We start from the raw sequence: 25,339 nt of genomic DNA, 5'->3' as shown, positions 1-25,339 counted from the left end.
GGATGTGGAGAAAGGGGAACCCTCCTACACTGTTGGTGGGAATGCAAGCTGGTACAACCACTATGGAAAACAGCATGGAGGTTCCTCAAAATGTTGAAAATAGAACTACCCTATGACCCAGCAATTGCACTACTGGATATTTACCCTAAAGATACAAATGTAGTGATCCGAAGGGGCACGTGCACCCAAATTTTTATAGCAGCAATGTCTACAATAGCCAAACTATGGAAAGAACCTAGGTGTCAATCAACAGATGAATGGATAAAGAAGATGTGGTATAGGGGCACCTGGTGGCTCAGTGGGTTGAGCCTCTGCCTTCGGCTCGGGTCATGATCTCAGGGTCCTGGGATCAAGCCCCGCATCGGGCTCTATGCTCAGCAGGGAGCCTGCTTCCCCCTCTCTCTCTGCCTGCCTCTGTGTCTACTTGTGATTTCTCTCTCTATCAAGTGGATAAATAGAATCTTAAAAAAAAAAAAGATGTGGTATATATACACAATGGAATACTATGCAGCCATCAAAAGAAATGAAATCTTGCTATTTGCGACGATGTGGATGGAACTAGAGGGTATCATGCTTAGCGAAATAAGTCAGTCGGAGAAAGACAACTATCATATGATGTCCCTGATATGAGGGAGTGGAGATGCAACATGGGAGGTTAAGGGGGTAGGAGAAGAGTAAATGAAACAAGATGGGATTGGGAGGGAGACAAACCATAAGTGACTCTTAATCTCACAAAACAAACTGAGGTTTGCTGGCGGGAGGGGGGGGTGGGGTTATGGACATTGGGGAGGGTATGTGCTATGGTGAGTGCTGTGAAGTGTGTAAGCCTGGCGATTCATAGACCTATACCCCTGGGGATAAAAATATCTTAGATGTTTATAAAAAATAAAAAAATAATAATAAAATAAAAAAAAGAAGATAGAATATCATAAAGATATCATTTCTTACCAAATCTATGGATTCAACATAATTTCAATAAAAATCCCAGCATATCAAATGGTCAGTCTATTCATTTATCAATTTAGTGAATCTCAAAAAATTCATTATCAAATATATATGGAAAAGTAAAGATTAAAAATAACCAAAATATTCATATGGAGAAAAATGAGCTGGGACACTTGTCTTACCAGATATCATGACTTATTATAAAGCTAGTAATTAACACATAACACTCTTAGTGTAGGGATAATTAATTTGATCAAGCAGTACATACAGCAAGACAGAGAGGCCAGAAATATTCTACACATATTGAGAAGCTTGGGTGATGAAGGTGCTGGCATCACAGTTCAGCAGGGAAAAAGAAAGCATATTCAATAAATGATGTTGGAATAATAGTTACCCACATATGAAAAATTGGGACCCCCCTACAGTGCACTGTATACCAAAATCAATGCCTGGTGGATTAAAAATTTAACCATGAAAGACAAAATTTTTAGAAGACAGCATAGGAGAATATGTGTAAGACCCTGAATTAGGGAAGAATTTATAGAATAGGACATAAAAAAATAAAAAACATAAAAGGAAGGACTGATAAACTCAAATACATAAAAACTAAGACCTACTGAGAGAAGATATCTACAACACAATTGTTGACAAAAATTTTGAAAATGCTGAAACCAATAGAAAAATGCATTAAGAACCTGAACAGGCATGTTACAGATGAAGAAATACCAATGACCAACACATACTTTAGAAGAAACTCAATTCCATTGGTAATCTTGGAAATGCTCATTCAAACCAAGATTAGACACCATTTTACAGTTACCACTGTAACTGTAAAATTACCATTGTGGCAATAAGACCACACATTGGCAAAAATAAAGAAGCCTGTAAATACCAAGTTTAACAAGGATGTAAAGTGATCAGAAATGCCATATGATACTTTTGTGAGTACAGACTGGCCCCAGCCCCTTTGGTACCAACTGGGCACTCTGGTAGAATTGAAAATGTGTCTACCTTCTATCTCAGAAGTTCTAGACACACACATGCCCTAGAAAAAGTCTTGCACATGAGCACCAGGACAGAGGAACTAGAATGTTTCTATCAGCAATGTTTGTGACTGCAAAAAATCTGAAATAATCCAAATGTCTACCAACAGGAGAATGAATACATTTGGGTGTATTTGTAAAACAGAATAGTTTCCAACAGTTAAAATGAATATTACAACTATAAGCATAAGGATGTGTATAATAATGTTCAACAGAAAAAGAAAGCAAGTCATAAAAAAATCACACACTATTTTTTCGCTTATAAAAAGCTAAAAGCATCTAAAACTGTTTTATTATTGGGAATACACACAAAGGTAGATACACGCAGAATAGCAAGAGAATAACAGGCACAAAATTCAGGATAGGTAAGATTGGAGAACATTGCAAGAAGGGGCTCCACTGTATTTCTGGTTGGGAGATGTCTGCAGGTGTCTGTGTTACTGCTGTTTTATACCTTTCATATATAATATAAATAGGCCTTTGAATTTTTTTCATATTTTTTTATTTATCAGGGAGAGAGAGAGAGAGAGGGACAGAGCACAAGCAGAGGGAGCGGCAGGCAGAAGGAGAAGCAGATTCCTGCTGAGCAAGGAGGCCGATTTGGGACTTGATCCCAGAACCCTGGGATCATGACCTGAGTCAAAGGCAAACGCTTGACTGAATGAGCCACCCAGGCGTCCCTGAATCTATTTCATACTTAATAAAAATAGTTTAAAAGTGAATGAACTCTGGGGGGAGTGGGGAGAGGGTGGTTGGGTTATGGACATCAGGGAAGGTATGTGCTATGGTGAGTGCTGTGAAATGTGTAAGCCTGATGATTCACAGACCTGTATCCCTGGGGCAAATAATACATTATATGTTAATAATAAAAATTTAAAAAAAAAGTGCATGAGCTCAACAAATGGTACTGGGACAATGGGATAAGCACACACAAAAGAATGAAGTTGAACTCTTTCCTCACACCCACACAAAAATGAACTCAAAATGGATCCCAGAGCTACATGTAAGAGCTAAAACTGTAAAGGTCTTAGAGTAAAATATAAGCCCTTGAGACCCTGGGATAGGCAAAGTCTTCTCAGATGTGACACCAAAAACACAAGTGACATAAGATAAAGGAGATCAACTGTGCTTCATCAAAAAGAAAAACTTCAGTGCTTCCAAGAACGCCATCAAGAAAGTGAAGAGACAATTAACAAAATAGGAGAAAATATGTGCAAGTCATGTACCTATTAAAGGCCAATATCCAGAAAATAAAAAAAAAGAACCCTTACACTAAGTAAGAATAAGACAAATAACACAATTAAAAAGCGGGCAAAGGACCTGAATAGACAAACATTGTTTTCAAAGAATATATACAAATGCTCATAAGTCCATAAAAAAATATGTTCATTATCATTAGCCATCAGAGAAATGGAAATTAAAAATCTGAGATATCTCTTCATATCCACTAGGACTGCTATAATAAAAAAGACAGACAATAACACATGTTGGTGAGGATGTGGAGAAACTGGAACCCTCAGACACTGCTGGTGGTAATATAAAATGGTGCAGCCACTTTAAAAAAAACTTTTTTTTTTTTTAAAATTCCTGTGTAGTTGATAAAGAGTTGTATCAGTTTCAGGTGTACAATACAGTGATTCAGGATTCCCATATATTACTCAGTGCCCATCAAGATAAGTGTACTTTAATCCCTTTTACCTCTTTCACCCATGCCACCCCCACCATACCTCTGGTAACCATCTGTTTGTTCTCTATAGTTAAATTTTTTTTTAAATTTTGTTTTGTTTCTGTCTTTTCCCCCACTTTGTTTGTTTGTTTTGTTTCTTAAATTCCACATATGAGTGAAATCATAAGGTATTTGTTTTTCTCTGACTGGCTTATTTCACTTAGCATTATACTCTGTAGATCTATTTAAAACAGAAAAGAGTCTGGCAGTTCACATTGAGGTAAACATTGAGTTACCACATAATCTAGCAATTCTACTCTAAGGTATATATTCAGGAGAAATGAAAATATATCCAACTGCACGTAAACTTAGAGATGAATGTTCACAGCAGCCTTAATCATAATAAGCAAAAGGAGACACAACTCAAATGTCCATTAAATTAACAGATCAATGCAGTGTAGTAAATTCATTCAATGGGATATTATTCAGCCACAAAAGGGATGAAGAACTGATACATGCTACAACATGGCTGAATCTTGAAAATATGCTAAGTGAAAGAAGCCAGTCACAAAACACCCTATATTGACTTCATTTATACATAATGTCCAGCATAGGCAAATTACACAGGTAGAAAGTAAACAAGTGGTTGTCTTTGACTTAGGGATGGGAATGAGATGAGGAGTGACTGCTAATGGGTACAGGGTTTCTTTTTGACAAGCTGAAAATGGTTTAAAATTGGGTAATGGTTAAGCTACTGAATTATATAGCTACTGAATTATATCCTTTAAATGAATTAATTGCATGGTACCTGAATTATATTTCAGTAAAGCTGGTATATTTTTTAGAGTGAATGAGAGGTAAAGTAGTGGAAACTATGAGGGTAGAAGGAATCTGGCTATGAAGGGAAACAGAGAAAGAGGATGATGACTGTGGGTTTGAGGGAGGTTACTTTAGATGGGGGATCACAGAACATTCTTGTTTCCTTTTTTTTTTTTTTTGTAAGATTTTATTTATTTATTGGGATGCCTGGGTGGCTCAGTCAGTTAAGCCTTCGGCTCAGGTCATGATCCCAGGACCCTGGAATGGAGCCCCATGTCAGGCAACCTCTTTCTCTTTTTCCCTCCTGCTCGTGGTCTCTCTCATTATCTCTCTCTCTCTCTCTCAAATAAATAAATAAAATATTTTAAAAAGGTATTTTTAAAAAATTTATTTGAGAGAAAGAGTGTGAGCAAGTGTGAAGGGAGGAGGGCAGAGGGAGAGAGCAAATCTCAAGGAGACTCCATGCGTGCTCCATGCAGGGCTTGATCTCACCACCCTGAGATCATGACCTGAGCCAAAATCAAGAGTCGGATGCTTAACCTACTGAGCTACTCAGGGGCCTCACGGATGGGTTTGTAAATCTGCCTGGTAAGGCCTCTACTTGGAGAATATCAATTCCCTACATGAATCACTTGGTATCAGCCATACTAAACTTCATTCAGTTCTTAGTTATTTGAGGAACAATGTCACCTTATCTCTAGGTTTCACAAATGTCGTGTCCTCTCTCTAGTACATTTCTATCCTTTCCTCCTTTCACCTTGATCACTCTTACTTGTTCCCTAACCTTCAATCCCTTACAATTTACCTTCTCCAGAAATCTTCCCTAGACCTGTAAGTCTGATTGGGAACTCTTCTCTGAACTTCTATAGCATGTAACACTTCTTTTCAAGTTCTTCCCTCAGGCTGTCTTATACTCTAGTCTTCACAAAGTGAATTTTACTTCTGCAAAATTCAGATCAAATGCCACTCCCTATGAAGTCTTCTCAAATCCTACTGATTAGAGTTTACTGGTTCTGGAACCCCCCAGCATGGCATTTATTTTATTCTCCTTATATTATAGTTTAATGTATTCCTCCCCCTAATAGCTGATATGCTACAAAAAAGCCCAGATATATGTACTCCCATTGTACTTAGCACACAGGAGAAATTCCTGAAGTATAAACTGGCTGAGTGAATGGACTAGATGGAATTAATGCTAGGGCAGAAGCTTGTCTGAGAGCTACAGCCCTACTTACACCAAGAGAGGGCTACTCTAGGAACGGTAACTCCTAGCTGGTAGGTGCTTCCAACTGGGTGAAGAGACCACAAATGATAAGCAGTATGAGTCCCATAAGACAAAAGACTGCTTCGTAAAAAAGTGCTGTGGTAGCTATATAAAGTCATAAATAAAACAGTATATTATAAAAAACTTCTGGCAGTGATCTGGTAATAGATTTTGACTGAATTGATTACTCACTGACAGTACTCAACATAGTCCTGCAAATGCATCAAATATGTAATGAACAGCTATTAAGTTCATTGATTTCTGATTTCCATTGATAGCTAACAGACCAAAGCTACACATCAATATTTGTGTTAGTAATACCCATGAGCTAACAGTTTTGACAAATGAAAATCTCAGAAGTCCAAACAGTCCAAATTGATGGAAATTTGAATGCCTAACGTCAGAATTTAAATGAAATACATAACAAACGAATCTAATAAATGAATAACTCAGTGAAGTCAGGGTTCATCATTGTCTTCCTCTAACAAACTTTAAAGGTTTCCTTTATTCTAAAGATGGGATCATTTCCTATTGGATAAGCTCTTTATTTCTTTCCCCAATCAAGATTTTAAACCACATACCCCCAGATAACACTTGCATAAACTTTACAAGATGCTTTCATATAGTTAAAGTTAGTCCTTAGAAAATTCCTGTGAGATAGGCATTGTTTTCTTCATTTGTACACAAAGAACTAAAGTTCACAGGCACCTGGGTGGTGCAGTCAGTTAGTGTCTGACTCTTGGTTTCAGCTTAGGTCCTGATCTCAGGGTTGTGAGATCAAGCCCCGCACTGGGGTCCATACTTAGCATGGCCTACTTGAGTTTCTTTCTCCCTCTGCCCCTCCTGCTTATGTTCTCTCTCTCTCAAATAAATAAATAAATTAATAATATTTTAAAAAAAATGAACCAAGTTCAGTGTGATTAAGTGATACAGCCAAGGAGCAAAGTTCACACAAACAGTAAGTACAAAGGCCAGTATGTGAATGTAGGTCTTTCAATTAAAAATAATATAGAGTAGTTCTTCCATTCTTAACACTTTTTTCCTGGATGTTACCTTACATTTGTTGACTATACCATTACAAATTTCTACAGTATATACTATTTTTGTATTTTGCTTTTTTATCCCTACTTATCAAATCCTTTTAATGCCACAGACCCTCTCTTAGAAAGTATGGTTAAGTTTTCAGAAGACTCAGGCTGTCTCAGTGAATGCATTCATGGGTCCCTGCTACCCCTTGTTTTTTTTAACCGTCTTCAAGGTTTGTTCCAGTGATTCTCAGAGTGTGGTTCCCAGACCAGCATCATCATCAGCTGGATATTTGTTAGAAATGCAATTATTAGTCCCCATCCCAGACCTACTGAATCAGACACACTGGGAGTGGTGCTGTCAAATTCCAGGTGATTCTGAGGCACACCAAAATCTGAGAATGATTCTATTCAAATAGAAACCTCAACTCTCCTCTCCTCCCTGCTTGTGCTCTCTCTTGCTATCTCTCTCTCTCTCTCAAATAAATAAAATCTTAAAAAAAAAAAAAAGAAAGAAACTTGGACCCTCTCAAGTATACAAAAATGTGACAGATACATAAAATAAAAGTTCTTATTCATAGGAAGAATAAGTACTCATAAAATAAATTTTAAGTCTCAATTGTATCCTCTAGGTATGTATTATTAAGAATGTAATACTAGTATTTAATAACTGGGGCAAAGTAGTTAGGTGAAGGAGTATAGGGGTACAGATACCACATAAGAACAGATAATTTCCAGATAATTTTTCTTTTATGTATACTTTGTTGATACACATATGTGTGTGAAGATACATGTATATGCTATATATCTGGGTATTTTATTTATTTTATAGTATTTATATGTAATATATGTTATATATTATTTATAATATTTATATTATATTCATAATTATCAAAATTATTTTGATAAATATCAAAAATATATTTTGACATTAGAAATACTATGATATTGGTTTAGGCCAAGGGTCAGCAAACTTTTCCCATAAAGGGCGAGACAGTAAATATGTTGGGCTTTGCAGGCCATTCCGTCTCTGTTGTAACTAATAGATTCTGCTGTTATAGCACAAAAGCAGCCACAGACAATATGCAAATGCTGAGTGTGGCTTTTGTTCCAATAGTACTTTATTTACAAAATCAGGTGGTGGGCTGGATTTGGCAGGTCGGCTGTAGTATACTGACCCCCCGATTTAAGCTGTCATTAAAACACATTTCCATTACCTGAGCTTCCTGAATGACTGAGGGCAGTGTGTGCATAATCAGGGACCAAACGTTGCATGAATAATTCACAGTGGAGGTACTGCTTTATGAAAAGAAAGTACACATAAATGTGATTAATTAAGATTATGTATATACCTTTAGAAGTATCTACAGAATCAAATTTTAAAAATAGAAGAGGGGGAACATTTTAGAAGTACTTGTTCGTATCTCATAAGGTATAACGTACTTAATAAGTATTCACCGCTATCTGTGGATTTAATGACTAGTGGGCTCTGTGACAACAGAAATATTCTTTGTGAACTGTTGTTTAGAACCAAGTTTATTCTTTTTTTTTTTTAATCGGTACTGAGACAACATATAAAAACAAATAAAAAATTGGGATATAAGAACCAAGTTTGAATTCTGCCTCTGGTCCTATTAATAGCATGATTACAAAAAATTTTTCGATTTTTCTAAGACTCAATTTATTTACTTGTAAAATGTTATCTACCAGAGCAGATTCTTGTGAGCATAAAATTAAATGAGAGAGAAGGCACCTGGGTGTCTCAGTAGATTGAGCACCCGACTTTTGATTTGGGCTCAGGTCATGATCTTAGGGTCCTGGGACTGAGCTCCCAGTCTGGCTCCATGCTCAGCAGGGAGTCTGCCTGAGGATTTTTTTTCTCTCCCTTTCCCGCTGCCCCTTCCCCCCCTCTCTGTGCTCTCTCTCTAAAATTAATAAATAAATCTTAAAAAAAAACCACAATGAAGTGAGAAAGTGCAAATAGGATAAGGTGCTTATTATTAGCGCATTAGAGGTTTCTTTGATCTGATTGGGCCACCTTGCTCCTCTGTTTGCTAAGTAAGCCCTGAGAATAAACAATATTTCACTGTATTCAAGATAAAAGATAGAATATTATAATACTGAATAATAAAAAATGTCAAGAACTCATTGCTAAACCTTTAACCACCCCCCCCCCCTTTTTAAAAACAACTTCAAATATAATTTGCATTCTAGCCTCACATCTTTCCTAATGTAACTTCTTTGAATATAACCAAAAATCTGTTTTCTCTAGTTTGGCTCCTCTGTGGAGCAGGAGCAAGTTGTTATTGAAGCAACTCCAAAAGGAAGGTATAGGACAAAAAATATTTCTTATTCTCTGCCTAGACTCTTCTTGCCATGTTCATCCCTCAACAGAAAACAAATTAAAAGTCCAAACCTCACAACATGAATATGGGACCTGACTAAAATTGCTTCAAAAACCTCTACTCCCAAGTTGAGAGAATAAGTTACTGATGCCTCCAAGGCAAGTTACTCACTCAGCAATTACTTAGTTGTGAACAGCGACCTACTGCTTCAGCTCAGTAGGGGATGATTAGGGCTTCTTGGAGCATTTGTTATAAGGGATTTAACAAGTCTTACTCTACTTCAATCTGCTTCCTAGAATTCCCTGACTCTGTTGAGGAAAAATGAAGGTATAGGCCATCCTGAAACCCAAGTCAGGTCAGGAACCACTGAGTAGAGTTAGTTAACAGAAGATACTAGACTGCCTCTTTCTACCTCTTGCTGTAGTAAGGACTGTCCCCCCACAGCAAATTTTCCTGAGAGAAATGACTGCTTTTTCAAGCAAGATGACATTTAGATCTTCTTTCTCTGAACCACAGTCACTTTGCTCCCCTTGACTTGGTTTTGCTTTTTCCTCTTTACCACAGCGCATTTCTGGTGAGCGGGGAGTAGGCATGCTATTTGAGGTGGGAGTGGAGGAGATGAGGGAAAATGAATTCTTAGTTATAAAGTAAGACAGCAATGAGACAGCTGAACTGGATATGATCTTTAAGATTCCTCACAGCTCTATCATTTTATGACTTCACTTATTTCTAATGGAACAGAGAAGAACAAAATGGCACTTAGAAATGAAATGTTAACTTGAAAAGTATCAGAGAACAGAAGTCATTTAACCAGAACTTACTGGCAATTTATTTATAGGAAAAAAAAAAAAGGGAAAATAACAAGAGAACCTCCCCACCTCCTGCCTACTTCTGGAGTGTGTCCTGGAGCAGAACACATTTAGATCAATTTTCCACACCATCTGCAGCTATCTAGAGAGTGTTCTGTAGTGAAAATAGCCCATGAGTAGCTTTGGCAGATTTGTTCAAAACTATCCGATCGGAATGAGAGTACTATTTGATTGAAAATACATTATGAAAAAAAAAAAAGAAAACACATTATGACTTTAGACACTGTCTTATTATTTAACGCCGTTAGGAAAGGCTTATATCAAATAATACATGTCAGAAGTTAAAAAAAAAACTTTATAAACAAATGCTCTTGAGATAAAAATTCTCTTCAATCTATCAAAATAGAAGGTAAACCCTTACTACCAGTGTCAAAAGTACTGAAAGTACTGATGGTTTTGACTGTTGATATGTGCTGTGATTATACATGAATATTACATGGATGTACCTTCATTTTCACTATTTCAGCACATAATTTGATAACTGAAGGCAATGGTATTTGTCCAATAATATTATGTTGCTATACACTTTAAATGGTAAATCAAATCTATCTAAAATTTTAGGTCCACTTTTAGGAACTGCCATTTAGTTAAAAACAATATAATTTTTTTTTTTTTTTTTTAAAGATTTTATTTATTTATTTGACAGAGAGAAATCCCAAGTAGGCAGAGAGGCAGGCAGAGAGAGAGGAGGAAGCAGGCTCCCTGCTGAGCAGAAAGCCCGATGCGGGGCTCGAACCCAGGACCTGGGATCATGACCTGAGCCGAAGGCAGCGGCTTAACCCACTGAGCCACCCAGGCGCCCCAAAAACAATATAATTTTAACAAGATCAGTTATATCATTTGGGGCCTAAAGAGCCTACACTTACTCAGGAAAACAGCCAAACAAGAAACAAACTCAAGAGCCAAAATCCTGGTATTCCCATAATCCTGAATAATTTAGAATTTGACTCAATTATCTGCCTATGAAAGCCAGTTTAAGTTTTACATCTTTCCACAAATAAGGTACTAGACATCTTATACACTAGATAACCACTTAATGTAGGTATATACATTAAGAATATTTACCAATTTTTTTCCATCTGTCAAATTTTTAAAAAAGTCTTCCATGAAGCAGAGACGTTTTCAGTGAAAGTACTGTGATTGCTATTATTTTACTTCCTCTAGAGTTCTTTCTTCTGGTCTATTTCCTAGTCGACAACAGGAAATGAGGTATCTATTATATAAATCACATTAACCAGGAAAACCATGATAAAATGACCAGTTTCAGTTGACCTCAAAATAGGGGAAAAAAAGATAATATTTGAAAAGCAAAAGTTTTATACAGTTTAACGTACTGACCTCACTTGAGTATCAGAATAATAAATGATGTCTCCACTCCCCACCTCAATTATTAGAGAGGTTTGTCTTCAACTGCTAAAATTACACTTAGTGAATCTGTTATATTAAATTAGTGCTCAATGCTGCTGTTAATCTTTGTCCCATTAAGTTATAAAAGTAATGCATTTAATAGCTGCACAGTCTTCACAATCTTAGCTGCACATGTATAATATGAACACTGATCAAGATCACTCAGCAGGTCAGCAGATTAAGATCAGAGTGAGTCTCCATCTTCTGGGCTCCAGGCAGAAATTTCTCTCTGCTCACCCACAGATCTCTTACATATGATCTTAACATTGTCCCATACAGTAAGTAAACCTACATGCTATGGAGTCTAATGTTCACCTTATCTAAATTAAATAGATACAAATGACAGCTATACTTTATTTGATAATTCATTCATAATGCGCTTCTAATAAAAATATTACATACTACTACATGGAATGACTCCATCTATAAAAACATACAAAACATTGCTTTTATTTTCTGCCCATGGTGTGTGTCTGCTTCATTTTAAGGACACAGGATAATTTAAAGAATTACACTAAAAATAATCACTTTGTTTTATTTATTTAAAAATTCTTTAAGGTAACAAGGAAATAGATTTTCAATTAAAAACCAGCCATAGTATTTTTGTTTCCATTGTAACCAGTTCAGTTATAGGTATCCGATACCCTCTTTTACTTTTTTTTCAGGACATATGGATGATGTTCTTCGGTTGTTCTGTGATAAGAAAACATTCACTTCCATACATGATCTCAATATTCCCCAGTTCAGAAATTCAACTACATAATCTTTCAGGAAGTTAATAAAATAGCAATCCCTTTTCCTGTTTTACTATCAAATCATCCTATATTTTTAATCTATTAAAAATGATACTAAAAAGATACAACTAAAGTTTAATAGCAGATTGAAATATATAACTTCTTTTTAAGGATGATTGGATTTTGGCCCTAGATGAATAACTCAATCAACAATATTCCATATAAAATAAATGTATCTTTTAAATATATCACACTAAGCTCTAAAATAATTTGATATACTTATTAATCTTCTGTTTGTTTCTTCTATCTACTGTAATGTAAAATATGACATGTCAGATCCACTGTAGCTTTATTTTATATATTGTCCTATATATAATTTCTTAATTCATCCCACATTCTTTTTCTTTATAAAATGTCAATAGAGGCACTAAGCATACATATAAAGATCATAGCTAATGCCAGATGTTGGCAGAGTCTCTTGAGACCGAAGATTCCACACCAGGTGGTTGAGCCAGCCTAATGAAGCAACACATGCTCATAAGGGATACAAAGGGTGGACTTGGAGGGACCCGCTCTCATTTGGTTATTTATGAAAGTATAGAGAAGGATTTGAAATCAAAGTAAAAATGAAATGAAATCAAAGCCTTCCCATTTATACAGCAGAATTTTTTTGTTAAAGTTTTTAAAATTTATCTTCAAAATTAAGGCTGAAGAAAAAATCTTTTATATATATTTTTAGTGACAGAATATCATTAAGCATATTTCCAACTCTTCTACCAAGTGGGAAAAATGAAAATAAACAACTTCAAGTGGATTAGAATACAAACATAATTTCTTAAAGCTTAATATATTTCTTATATCGAAAGACTTAAAAATGTGAGTTCAGGTCAGTGCTATTACAACAAACTTTGGTAAATGGACTGACCATAAAGCATGACCTTAGGCAATAACTAATGAACCGGAGAGCATTTTAATATATTTTCTTATCACCGAGTGCAGCACTTTAAGTTATTACAGCTAGGCTGCATGACCTCATGCAATTGAATCACGCTACAGCCAAATAGGCTAATGTCTTTGATAGCAATTAGATAAAGGCAGGATGTTAACTTTTACTTTAAGAAGTGTTAAACAAAGAGACTCATCTCCTGGCTTAACTTAGTTAGAAATAAGCTACTTATTTAACTGTAGAGGTTAATGTGGGAATGGCCTCTTTCACCTGTCAAAGGAAAATTTTATTTTAAAAACTATCAGGGAGGAGTGCCTGAGTGGTTCAGTCGGTTAAGCATCTGCCTTGGGCTCAGGTCATGATCCCAGGGTCCTGGGATCGAGCCCCAAATCAGGCTCTCTGCTCAGCGGGGAGCCTGCTTCTCCCTCCCCTCTGACACTCCGCCGGCTTGTGTTTCCTCTCTCTCTCTCTCTCTCTCTCTCGTATGCATGCACGCTCTTTCTCTTTCTCTCAAATAAAATTAAAACAAACAAACAAAAAACTATCAGGGAATTTTATTTTTATAATAGACACTTTGCTAGCATTTCTAAAGTTTCTAATAACATCTTGATATACGCTAATATCTAAGTACCTCCTCTTGAATGTATAAAATTTTGAATATTCTCAGCATGGGCTGAGAAACATACTCTGGCCAGTCATCATCACAAAGAATTGTTTATCTGAGCTGAACATGGCAGGTCACAACAGAGAAATTAAATGATAAAACAGGACAACAAAAATAATATAACAGAGCTCTGTACTAATATTTCAACAAACCTAAGGTGCCATTGATTGTAAAACACAATTCTTTCACCTATCAGTAAGAAAGAAAAAGCTGTCACACCATGGCACAGTGCTTTCTTATCACTTACAATTTTTTTTTTATAATTATTGAAAGAGCTTTTTTAGATTGGAAATAAGGGTTTAAAGTTATGTATGACTCTTGTGCATATATAAAAAGACTGAGATAGAGAAACAGATTGCCTACGGTATTCCTAAAACTTTTTCATGTTCAAAATATAATTTTCTGAATCTTTCAACTCAGGGTTGTTGGTGTCTATAGGTTTCTGCTCTCAGTAATGTCTCTGCCATTATGAGTATCTGTTCTGAGACAGGAAACAACGTGTGTTGGAGAGGATGTGGAGAAAGGGGAACCCTCTTACACTGTTGGTGAGAATGCAAGTTGGTGCAGCCACTTTGGAGAACAGTGTGGAGAGTCTTTCAGAAACTAAAAATAGAGCTTCCCTATGACCCTGCAATTGCACTACTGGATATTTACCCCAAAGATACAGATGTAGTGAAAAGAAGGGCCATCTGTACCCCAATGTTCATAGCAGCAATGGCTACGGTCGCCAAACTGTGGGAAGAACCAAGATCCCCTTCAACGGACGAATGGATAAGGAAGATGTGGTCCATATACACTATGGAGTATTATGCCTCCATTAGAAAGGATGAATACCCAACTTTTGTAGCAACATGGACGGGACTGGAAGAGATTATGCTGAGTGAAATAAGTCAAGCAGAGAGAGTCAATTATCATATGGTTTCACTTATTTGTGGAGCATAACAAATAACATGGAGGACATAGGGAGATGGAGAGGAGAAGGGAGTTGAGGGAAATTGGAAGGGGAGATGAACCATGAGAGACTGTGGACTCTGAAAAATAATCTGAGGGTTTTGAAGGGGCAGGGGGTGGGAAGTTGGGTGAGCCTGGTGGTGGGTATTATGGAGAGCACACATTGCGTGGAGCACTGGGTGTGGTACATAAACAATAAATTCTGGTACACTGAATAGAAATTAAAAAAAAAAGAGTATCTGTGTTCTGAAACACTTAAAAGAAATTTAAAAAATAAATAAATGATTTAAAAAAAAAGAGTATCTGTGAAGCAGGCATTCTTTTTAATATATATATATTTTTTTAAATTTATTTATTTGACAGAGAGAGATCACAAGTAGGCAGAGAGGCAGGCAGAGAGAGAGAGAGGAGAAAGCAGGCTCCCTGCCGAGCAGAGAGCCCGATGCGGGACTCGATCCCAGGACCCCGAGATCATGACCTGAGCCGAAGGCAGAGGCTTATTAACCCACTGAGCCACCCAGGCGCCCCATGAAGCAGGCATTCTTAAAAGGGTGCTCCACTATTGTCTGTAGGGTTTTCTTGCAAGTTATTGACAGCCATTCTGCAAGTTTTGATTGGAAATTTTGATACTTTCAACATTGTGCCACTAAATATTTAAATAATTATGACTGGTTACCAAAAGAAATATGATTAAATACGCATACATGACTATATATTCATTCTTGTCACTATGTGGTAAATTATGGTTGTAACTGGCTTGTTCAACTATATAGAGATGTTTGTGTGGCAGTGCTGGCTAAAAAAATCAGAATCACATCAGAAGCTTGAATAATATATACAGGTCCTTGGGTTGATGCCTTCAAAATTCCAAAAAGACATAAGGTGTTTGGAACCTAAATACCTTAAAAACCACCCTCAGATGATTCTGGGGCACACCCAGGTCTGAGAAGGCCTGGGACAGTTCAGAGCATGTTTCTGTGAGAGTCAAGATCAAGGTCCAATTGCTGTGTAGGCTACCTGGCTGTTAACATAGCTCCAAGGATGAAGTGTAAAGTTAGAGTAGAAAGTTAAAATGTGAATTTCTAAGTTCCAGCTCTACTGCTTACTAGGTGTATGACCTTGAGCAAGTCACTTAAATTGTTGAGTTTCCCTGCTTACGAAATGAGAACACATAATTCACAGGGCTATTGTGGGGCTGAAATTAGGTAAGCTATGCTTAGGTACAGGCACTGGTAAAAGCACTCAAAAGCCATTCCCTCACCTCCCCCACCACCTACATGTTTACTTCGGCTTGTTCATACTGACAGATTTGAAAAATGTAAGCAATTTCCTCATGGCATTCCCCAATTCTCTCTGTTGCAAGTAATCTCCCCCTTCTCACAGGCAGTCTACCTGTATTTCTTTACTGGAGCTTATTTCTACTTTGTTTTATACTTATTTATTTTGTTTTATACATTTCATGACATATCTCCCCAACAGTCTGCAAACTTTTTTAGAGCAAGAACCTTGCCTTATTTATCTTCAGAGACCTCACATTTAACATGGTGTTTGGAAGAGATTTGGGGTTTTGCTAACAGAAGGATATGAATGAAATAGCAAGGCAGTGATACAGTTTCCATACTGACCTCTTCCTTTGAACAACCATTAACTGTAAGAGGTCACTGTTGCTCAGCCAATACTAGAAGTCAGGTAAAGGGTTAATTATCACTTAGTCATTATATAAACTAACATTCAGTTAAAGGCTGGTAGAGAGAAGGACATTTAAAGAAAGAGTAGTATATTTCATTTTCTTAGTCTGCAAATATCTGGAATGGTTCTAGGGAAGGGATGAGGATGTGTGGTACAGTACAGTTTAATACCTGGAGAAATGAGAATTAGTGTGGCTGCTGAACAAATAAGCACACTTGCTGAACCAAACATTAATTTTGTTTCTGATGCTCACAAACAGCCTTTCAAATCCTATCCTAAATTCTTTTAAGTACTGTATGGGTGTTTCACATACATGTGAATGTCACATCAACCCAGGTAGAAAACTTTTTTTAATTAAAGGTAGAAGTTTTTTTTTCCTGCAATTTTTATTGGTTTAGGGGAAAATGTCTTTAAATAACAGCTTCAGGTCAGTAAAAATCATATTCGTGTAATTTAGGAGTCAACCTGTACTGGAAAATAAGCTCATGTAAATCTGCCACGTGACTAAAAATAATTCACAAATCTTTCAAAATATAACTTTGAGGTGGCAGATTCACCAATTTCAAAAAGTAGCCAGATAGTTACTGTTAGATGTGAGAAAAAATAAAAACCGCAACACTTCAGAGCTCATCCACTGATGAAGTAGAAAAGGGGTTCCTGAATGGAACGTGCAATCTAATTCTAGCCACATGGGTTTTAATTCATAGGCCAGTACTTGATCAGAGGCAGAACTCTGGGGCTGTACATGGCTTTGGTGCTTAGTGAGAGAACAGATGCTATTAATGATCTTCATATATTTGTATTATATCCTTTGTGCAAGATATAAAAAGATGTATTAGAATCAGAACTAAGCTTGGCTTAATGTACATAATAAAACATTTGCTTTTAGCACCAGTTTCAAAGGGACTTAAATGTTTATCTTTTTGAAGAAATAAAAACATCTGAATATTAAAAATGTGGCATTATTTCAGTTCTTCACCGAAAGTACAATCTACAATTAACGTAACGTAATGACTGATGATACAACGAGGTAGACTTTTTAGTAAACCAGATACATAAAGCAGCCTACAATCTTCATTCTTAGGTTACCAGGGGAAGACAATTAGAATCTTTCTGAATCATACTGATAAAGGTTTAATTATGTGGATTGCTAATGAGTAATGAGTAAATCATACTGAAAAATAATAAAACCAGCTGAAAAACAGACTCTGCAGATTTAGGACTGGGTTAAATTTACTCAACATTTCAGTAAAATATTTAGCTTTCAAATAACAGATTAAGAAAAATGATCATATAGAAAACTGCATCTTCTATTTTATATTCTAGCAAATATATTTGCTTGCTATAACTAGAAAAGCTAAAATGAGAACACTTTTATTTTATATAAGAATTACAGTAAATATTCAATCAAATTATTGATGAGCCTTCTTACTGTTCTTAGATTTAAAGCTTCCCACAATAATGTCCATTTTTCTCTACTCCTATTTACAACTAGTAATTAGTAACTTCTATGAAATAATATTATTTCCAAATACTGATCAAAGCATTTTATAAGTTATTTTAGCCAAGAATTGAGTATTTGATTAAAAAATTTCTACCTCTGAAAAGCACAAAAATATACCACTGCTAAAGAACAGCCTGAAGAGATTAGAATGTATATATTTTTTAAACTAGTATGTGCAGCTTAATCATAATTTGCTTACAGGACAGGTGATTTATTTTTACATTTTACAGAGCAGAAAATCTTCATAATAGCATGTGTGGATTTCCCTCTATGTTTTGAACATCTTAGATACCAATGGTTTACTTATTTTCATTTAAAAATGATAGTGGAATTCCCTTAATAACTAATAACATCTTTCTTGTTTGTACTCACTCATTCTGCCCACGTGGGCCTCACTTCTAAGCCCATTCAAAATGATGTTTTCCAAGCATGTGCCACATGACTTGTTCATATAAATGGAGCAAATTAAACTGTCTCCACATATATCCTATCACATTTGTAGCCCTGATTTCTCTCTTTAACACGTGGCCAAGACACCGTATTATCTGCCTGCAGAGGTTGACCTCAGGATATTAGATTCTGCCACATAGCTCTCTTGTACTAAACCGAGGGGAAACACTTAATCACCCCTGCCTTTTCAGGAAAAAATCAACTTTAAATTTGCCATGATGAAAAATCAATAAACCAGTAATTGCTTGGCTTATCATTGCATGGAAGAACAAATTGGGAAGCGAAGCTTAGCGTCCACACAGATTTCAGTGAGACACATGGAGTTTCAGGATCACTAAGCTAGAAAAGGAAAAGGTCTCAGAGTGATAATTAAATCTACTCATGCTGATTTTCTGCCAAATTTATTTCCCAAGAGTATATAAAAATGTTTCACTGCTTACTAGTCAGGCATAACTAATCAAATCAACGTTACACAAACATATACAAGAAACAAAAAATGCAAATTCAAGACTGTAGGCATCAGAATAACATATTCTTGAAAATGAATATTAATGAAGTTACTTTTAAAAAATCTTAAATTTATATTTTTAAAGAATAAATGTTTATCTCCTTCCTTTGTAAATGCCCACAAAAATTTTATTTCATTTGCCAATACAACATTCTACTTATTAATTACTTCATACCCTTTTAACTGTTTTCAATTGAGCAGCAACATAGAAAAATAAATCTCAAACTATGAAGCATTCAGTATTTTTCATTCCCAGAATGATCTTTCTAGCTCATTTTACTTGGGGTCTCTACTTTTTGCTGATGCAAATACATGCTATCACTTCTAAATTAGTTCATTATTCCCATATATTTTCACCACATAGAATGTGAACAATCAGACCTGTTGTCTAAATTAGGCTTTATAAGTAAATACACATCTATAGCTTATGAACTAAAATGGGGAATATATATCACCTTTCCTACAACAGAAACATAAAACAGAAAATACTACTATAAGTGTTTAGTGGTTTAAAAATTATTACTACTAATAGACCTAATTTCATGCAGCAAATTAGCATAGTTCCAATGGAAGTGCAAATGTAATCACACTCCAACATTCACATTAAGAAGAAAAAGGAAGAGGAAGCTTTTTCTTTTTCTTTTGTTAAAAAATGAATTTATGTGTGTCCTTCAACTGGCTACTGGGACTATGATAATTAAAACATTTAAAACAGCACAAGCCCCCCAGTCTCTAATCTGAAGCTCAGGTCAGCTGTCTGTAGATTCTAATTTGTCCTCCATTTGTATTCATGACAAGAAAATACTGAATATTTAACAGCAAACCAGCAGGAGGGGTATTGTGGGCTTAGAGGTTAAATAATTTGATTTCTGTGCAGATTACATGTAACATCCAACATCTAATCTCACACCTGATTTGGCAATACAATTACAATAAAAATAATGTAGGGATACTATAACTGTAAAGTGCAGAAATAAGAACTTTTTCCAATGGGTTGAGAAACAATAATTTAAAGTATTACATTTGTTTACTATATTTCTGAGTGCCAACTTTTCAATAATAAAGGTGAAAATGACTTTACAAAGCATGAAAGTTGATGAGTACATGATTTCTTCTTTTATGGGTATTATAGGGTCCATCTATTTAGTGAAACTTCTCAACAAAATATATGGAGGATATGGAGGGGACTTTAAGGAGTCTTCTAGTCTATTCTCCTGCCTTTAGGCAGAACTACACTGAAACAGAAGCTTTGTTTTGATCTAAGATAAACTTCCATCTGTTGAAAAATCCAAGAGCTGTTTTAGGAGAATTGCTGCTTCTTAATGCTAGATAAGAGAAAAATAATTAAATGGAAAACTAGAAGTTTAAAAAAACCACAATTTCTTTATAACATCATGCATTTGATTACAAATGTTACATACAAAATTGAGTTAAAGAATAATAATTTGCTGGATTAAGACTTATGTTACATAGGTAAAACATAAAAAATTAGTAGGCTTACTCATCATACAAAAATACACAGACATGCAAATACATTTTGAATTTATAGTTTTAATCTTTTGTTTTAATTATTTGGATGAGATCCTCAGCAACTATACTCATCTATTCGTTTTTTCTTTACTGACTGGTAGCTTTGTTTTCATAAATGTGAATTTTATCACTCTAACTTGTTAAATTCACTATTAAAAAAGAATTTATTAATTTCAGTACAACTGAGGACAAAAATAGACAAGCAGAGTCAAACAATAAATAAGAAATATAACACTAAAGGATTTTATTATTTAGTTGACTTTCTATACTGGTAAGGTTTAATGTCATATTTAAAAATGAACTCTTTACTGTCTAATTTTTTTGGAATTCCTTGGGGAGTCATCATTTTTAATTATTACATTACTTGCCCTTTGCTGGGTGCTGGGCATACCAAAGTCAGCACACACACAGGGTCTCTGATGTCTCTTAGCTCACATTCTAGTGGAACAAACATTATTATTACTATTACTTAAAAAAAGCAGGGGAGTTGATCCAATTATAAAATGGAAAGGAATACTGGGCATGATTCATAATTTCAAGAAGCTTCTAACAGTTGTTTGTATACAGATTCATATTTAAGATAATCTGTTTCTTTAAATACTTTTGCTTGATTACTGTCTTTAGTGTGTGACAAAGCAGTTCTATGGGCTATTTTACTCTGCCTCCTTTAGGGACTGGCAAATTTACTGCAGCTGACATAATGAAGAAAAACAAACTCCAATGCTATCAACCAACCTAAATTCCAAACTCAGACTTTTCCCAGTCATGTGAGCTAGTTTGTTCTCTTGTGTGACTTGGATAAATAACCATTTGTAACTCAATTTCCCAATGTGTGAGATGGGTGGGAGGGATGAACTAGAAAGTCATTAAGGTTTATTTATTCAATAAGCAAGTTTTTAATGAGTACCTATGATTTGTCTCTTAGTTACTTAGCCATGTGAACAGAGCAGAAAGAGTGACCTGGACATAAAGGAGGATCACTGGTTCTGGTTTGATGGGGATTAGGGAGTGAATAAAGGAGGAAACAAATAAGAGGGTTTTATCTGATACTTAACATGACTTACATATATGTTAAACAAAAAGCAATCTATGATGATCAAGGAAGTTGTGAACACTTTCTCTGGGGCTGAGTGAGAGGGCAATATAAATACTATTTCCTGGCAGCCCACAGACCAACCTACAAGAATAAAGCTCAAATTCCTCCTTCAAATAGCAAAGTGGTTTTCTGTTTCTGTAGGCCATTTCTGAAAGCTCAGAGCTGTCCTTCCTTCTAAATTTTGTTTAGAAATTTTAATTCTGTTGAGTTAGACTTAAATTAGTGGTTTTGAAGGTCTCTGGTCTATTTCCCCAGAGATTCACAGAGTTCCTGTGTAAAATATACCTGTGATGATGTGCTCTAGCCTATGTAGGTTACAATACCCCTGGATAGGCACTTCATGATAATGAATTAAACCACATTTAAGGGCATAATGATAAGGCTCTGTAATCAGTCACAGACTATAAATATAACCTAACAGAGTTTAGAAAAGTGCATTAAAAATTTTAATTTTGCAGTGGAAGTGGTGGTAAGGTGGCATTCTTCTAAAAAAAAAAAAAACCCCAAACTAATACATTTGCGTTTATGTTTTTCTGATAGTCACCTTTCAAGGAAAAATAGTTCACAGACAAATTCATGTAAAATGTGCAACTGAATCTAGTTTTAGTACGCCCAAATATCAGTTACTGATAAGCAGGCCATGGTGTTTATAATTTGCCCAATTTCTAAGAGACTATAATATAAAAATCAGAAAAACCCCCACAATTTTCTCATTTAGAGGACTTTCAAGTCCAATGTATAACTTTTTTTTCTCTAAGAATCTCCTCAGATAAATGTAAATATATTTTTAACTTTAAATACATTAAATTCTAGATTAATTAAATACCAGGCTTAAAAGGCTAAATGAATAAATCTAAAAACAAATAAAACACTTTTGATATTTACAATTGGTTCACCTCTCAACTTTGGTGCTTTTTATTCTTTGAAAGAAATCCAAAATAATTTAAATTAATTTATTATCTATCTCTTTTCTTCCAAATTAATTGGTTAAAAAACTTCTAAAAACAGTAGTCCTGCTGCCCCACCCCCTTATCAGCAGAGGATATATTTTCCCAGATATCTGGTGGATGCCTGAAACTATAGACCATACAAAACCCTATATATACTACGTTTTTTCCTATATACACACACACATATGATTAAGTTAATTTATAAATTAGACAGTAAGAGATTAATAATAACTGATAATAAAATAGAATAATTGTAATAATGCACTATAATAAAAGTTACGTGAATGGGGCCTCTCTCCCTGTCTCTCTCAAAGTATCTTATTATACTGTACTTGCCCCTTTTCTTATGATGATGTGGTGTGATCAATGCTGAGATGAAGTGAGGTGAATAACACAGGCATCGTGATGTAGTGCTAGGCTATGCTATGTCAGAAGGAGGATAACTGACTCCGGACCCTGGTTGACCATGGGTAACTGAAACTGTAGACATGGGGGACTAAAGTAACATAGATTTCTTTGAATTACAGCCAGATTTTACTATATCCAGATAAACTAACGGATGGAGAGCTTTTAATTCTTAGTGGGGAAAAACCCTCATTTCCTCTTTGTATGGTTTTTAAAATTTTTTTTTAATTTATTTATTTGAGATATATATATATATATATATATATAGAGAGAGAGAGAGAGAGAGAGAGCGCGCGCGCACACAAGCAGAGGTGAGAGGAGCAGAGGGAGAGGGAGAAGCAAACTCTTCACTGAGCAGGGAGCCCAAAGCAGGGGTTGATCCCAGGACCCTGGGATCATGACTTGAGCTGAAGACTAATGAACTGAGCCACCCAGGTGCCCCCCTCTTTGTATAGTTTCTAATCTTTTCTTCCCCATGTAGTTTTGCATGCTGTGGGAATTCTGCCTGGTTCCAGAGGTGAACACTGAGCAAATACATGTGAAAGATGAACTTGAAGCACTAAACAGTTACCCTTGACTTTTGCTAAGGAAAACATTCTTCTGAATAAAAACACTGAAAGGTTGAAAGCAAGATCTGTAATTTTAAAAATGAAGAGAAAATGAGGGGTAATCAAGATTTCTAGACTGTACTGGATACCCATTGGTGCAAAATCTGTTAGTAATAAGGCCAATGTTAAGGGTGTGATGGATCAGTTAAATAAGTCATTTTACAGCTACTGGCAATATCACAAACATGACTGCCCTAACAAGTCTGTGTTGTTTATCACAAAGTATTACAGGTAAAAGACTCATTAGTTCAGTGTACAGACATCATTAGTTAGAAAATATTATCATCAGGTATTAGAAGTGACTATTCTGAGTAAGGTACCATGCAAGTACTGAGATTACAGAGAAGTATGAAACATATGGTTTCCACATCCAAGATGCTATAATTCAGTTGAGGAGATGAGGCTTAAAATAATGAGATTGATATAAAAAAACAATCTAGAACATGTAAGTGTTTTCCCTCACACATCACTTATTCGAATGATGAAGACACTGCTTTAACATTTGGATTTTCACAGCCTACCCAGCAATCTTTTGAATAATCTCAACGTTGTCAAATATTCAATTCTTGGAGAATGGATTATATTTCTTCCAGTATTGTTGGACATTTGAAGTCATATCTGGTGGACAAAGTGGGGTATCAAGCTTGGTTAAACTGCTTTTAGTAAGGTAAAAACAAAAACAAAATTGAGTGATGCCATACAGTTACAAGGCAATGTCTTAAAAACTGACTCCTTTGAAGGAGATAATATTGCTTTTTAAAATACTTTTATTTATTTATTTGACAGAGAGAGACACAGTGAGAGAGGGAACAGAAGCAGGGGAAGTAGGAGAGGAAGAAGCAGGAAGCCTGATATAGGGCTCCATCCCAGGACCCTGGGACCATGACCTGAGCTGATGCCTAATGACTGAGCCACCCAGGCGCTCCTGAAGGCAATAGTTTGTATACATTAAAGCCAACTTCATTTGTAAAAAATATAATGGACCATTTCATATTATTAGCTACAAAATGAATGGTTTTAGAGCAATGGTTCAAAAATGCCAATCCATGGCTTGGAATTGGTTTATTAAATAATAATCACTAGGCTGGTCCTGATTCTTCTGGCCTGGAGTGAGGCCTAGAAATCCATATACTGTATTTTAAAAACTCTCAAAGATATTCTGACTGTTGTGCCCAGAATGATTGTATTAATCCAGTGGATTTTTATTTTTTATTTTTTAAAAGATTTTATTTATTTATTTGACAAAGATCACAAGTAGGCAGAGAGGCAGAGAGAGAGGGGGAAGCAGGCTCCCCGCCAAGCAGAGAACCCAATGTGGGGCTCGATACCAGGACCCTGAGATCATGACCCGAGCCGAAGGCAGAGGCTTAACCCACTGAGCCACCCAGGCGCCCCCCAATGGATTTTTAACATCTATTATAATTAGTAGATTAAAAAAAAAAGCAAAACTAATCTACAGTGGTAAAATGCCATATGATGCTGATATCTTCCATGAGTTTTTCTTTTTGTTAACAAGTTTCTTCTATTTAATTTTTCCTTTTTTTAGTCAATAACCTTCTACACACATTAAATAATGAAAAGGATAGCATTCTCCATTTTTAACCTCTTTCCCTAGATATGTTTCTTTCAGAAAAAACCTGATTGATAAGCCATTACTGAGGACTTCACATGTACATATATTTTTTCTTTTTTCAGAACCTCATATATTAAAATTGAGAAGAGAAGAAAAGAATTTCTAGGACAAAACAGACCAGATTTCTGATTCACAGTAACTTCTACTAACTAGATTTTCTTGTCTATTTCAGAAATTTAACCAGGTTTTGACTCTATTACTTTAAGGTACTGCTGAAAAAGAAAGAAATAATTGGTGCAAAGACAGGCGTAAGTTATAAAAGTGATGTTCTATCTCTGTAGATATTCA

At 35.5% G+C, this 25,339-nt stretch overlaps 1 protein-coding gene and 1 long non-coding RNA gene across 2 annotated transcripts in view; both read right to left on the bottom strand.

Annotated features, from left to right (window-relative positions):
- RSRC1 (arginine and serine rich coiled-coil 1) overlaps window positions 1-25,339 on the bottom strand; it is a 434,436-nt gene that overhangs the window by 38,285 nt on the left and 370,812 nt on the right. The window lies entirely within an intron of this gene.
- Window positions 19,826-22,231, bottom strand: LOC125099485 (uncharacterized). The gene is made up of 2 exons (XR_007127214.1): window positions 20,724-22,231; window positions 19,826-20,154 (listed from the first exon to the last, which is right to left on the bottom strand). It is a non-coding gene; the product is annotated as an uncharacterized LOC125099485 (long non-coding RNA).

This window comes from Lutra lutra, chromosome 1 (genome assembly GCF_902655055.1).
Source record: "Lutra lutra chromosome 1, mLutLut1.2, whole genome shotgun sequence".
NCBI lineage: Eukaryota > Metazoa > Chordata > Mammalia > Carnivora > Mustelidae > Lutra > Lutra lutra.
Note: the sequence above shows the minus strand (reverse complement) of the source record. Positions and strands in the feature narration are given on the sequence as shown.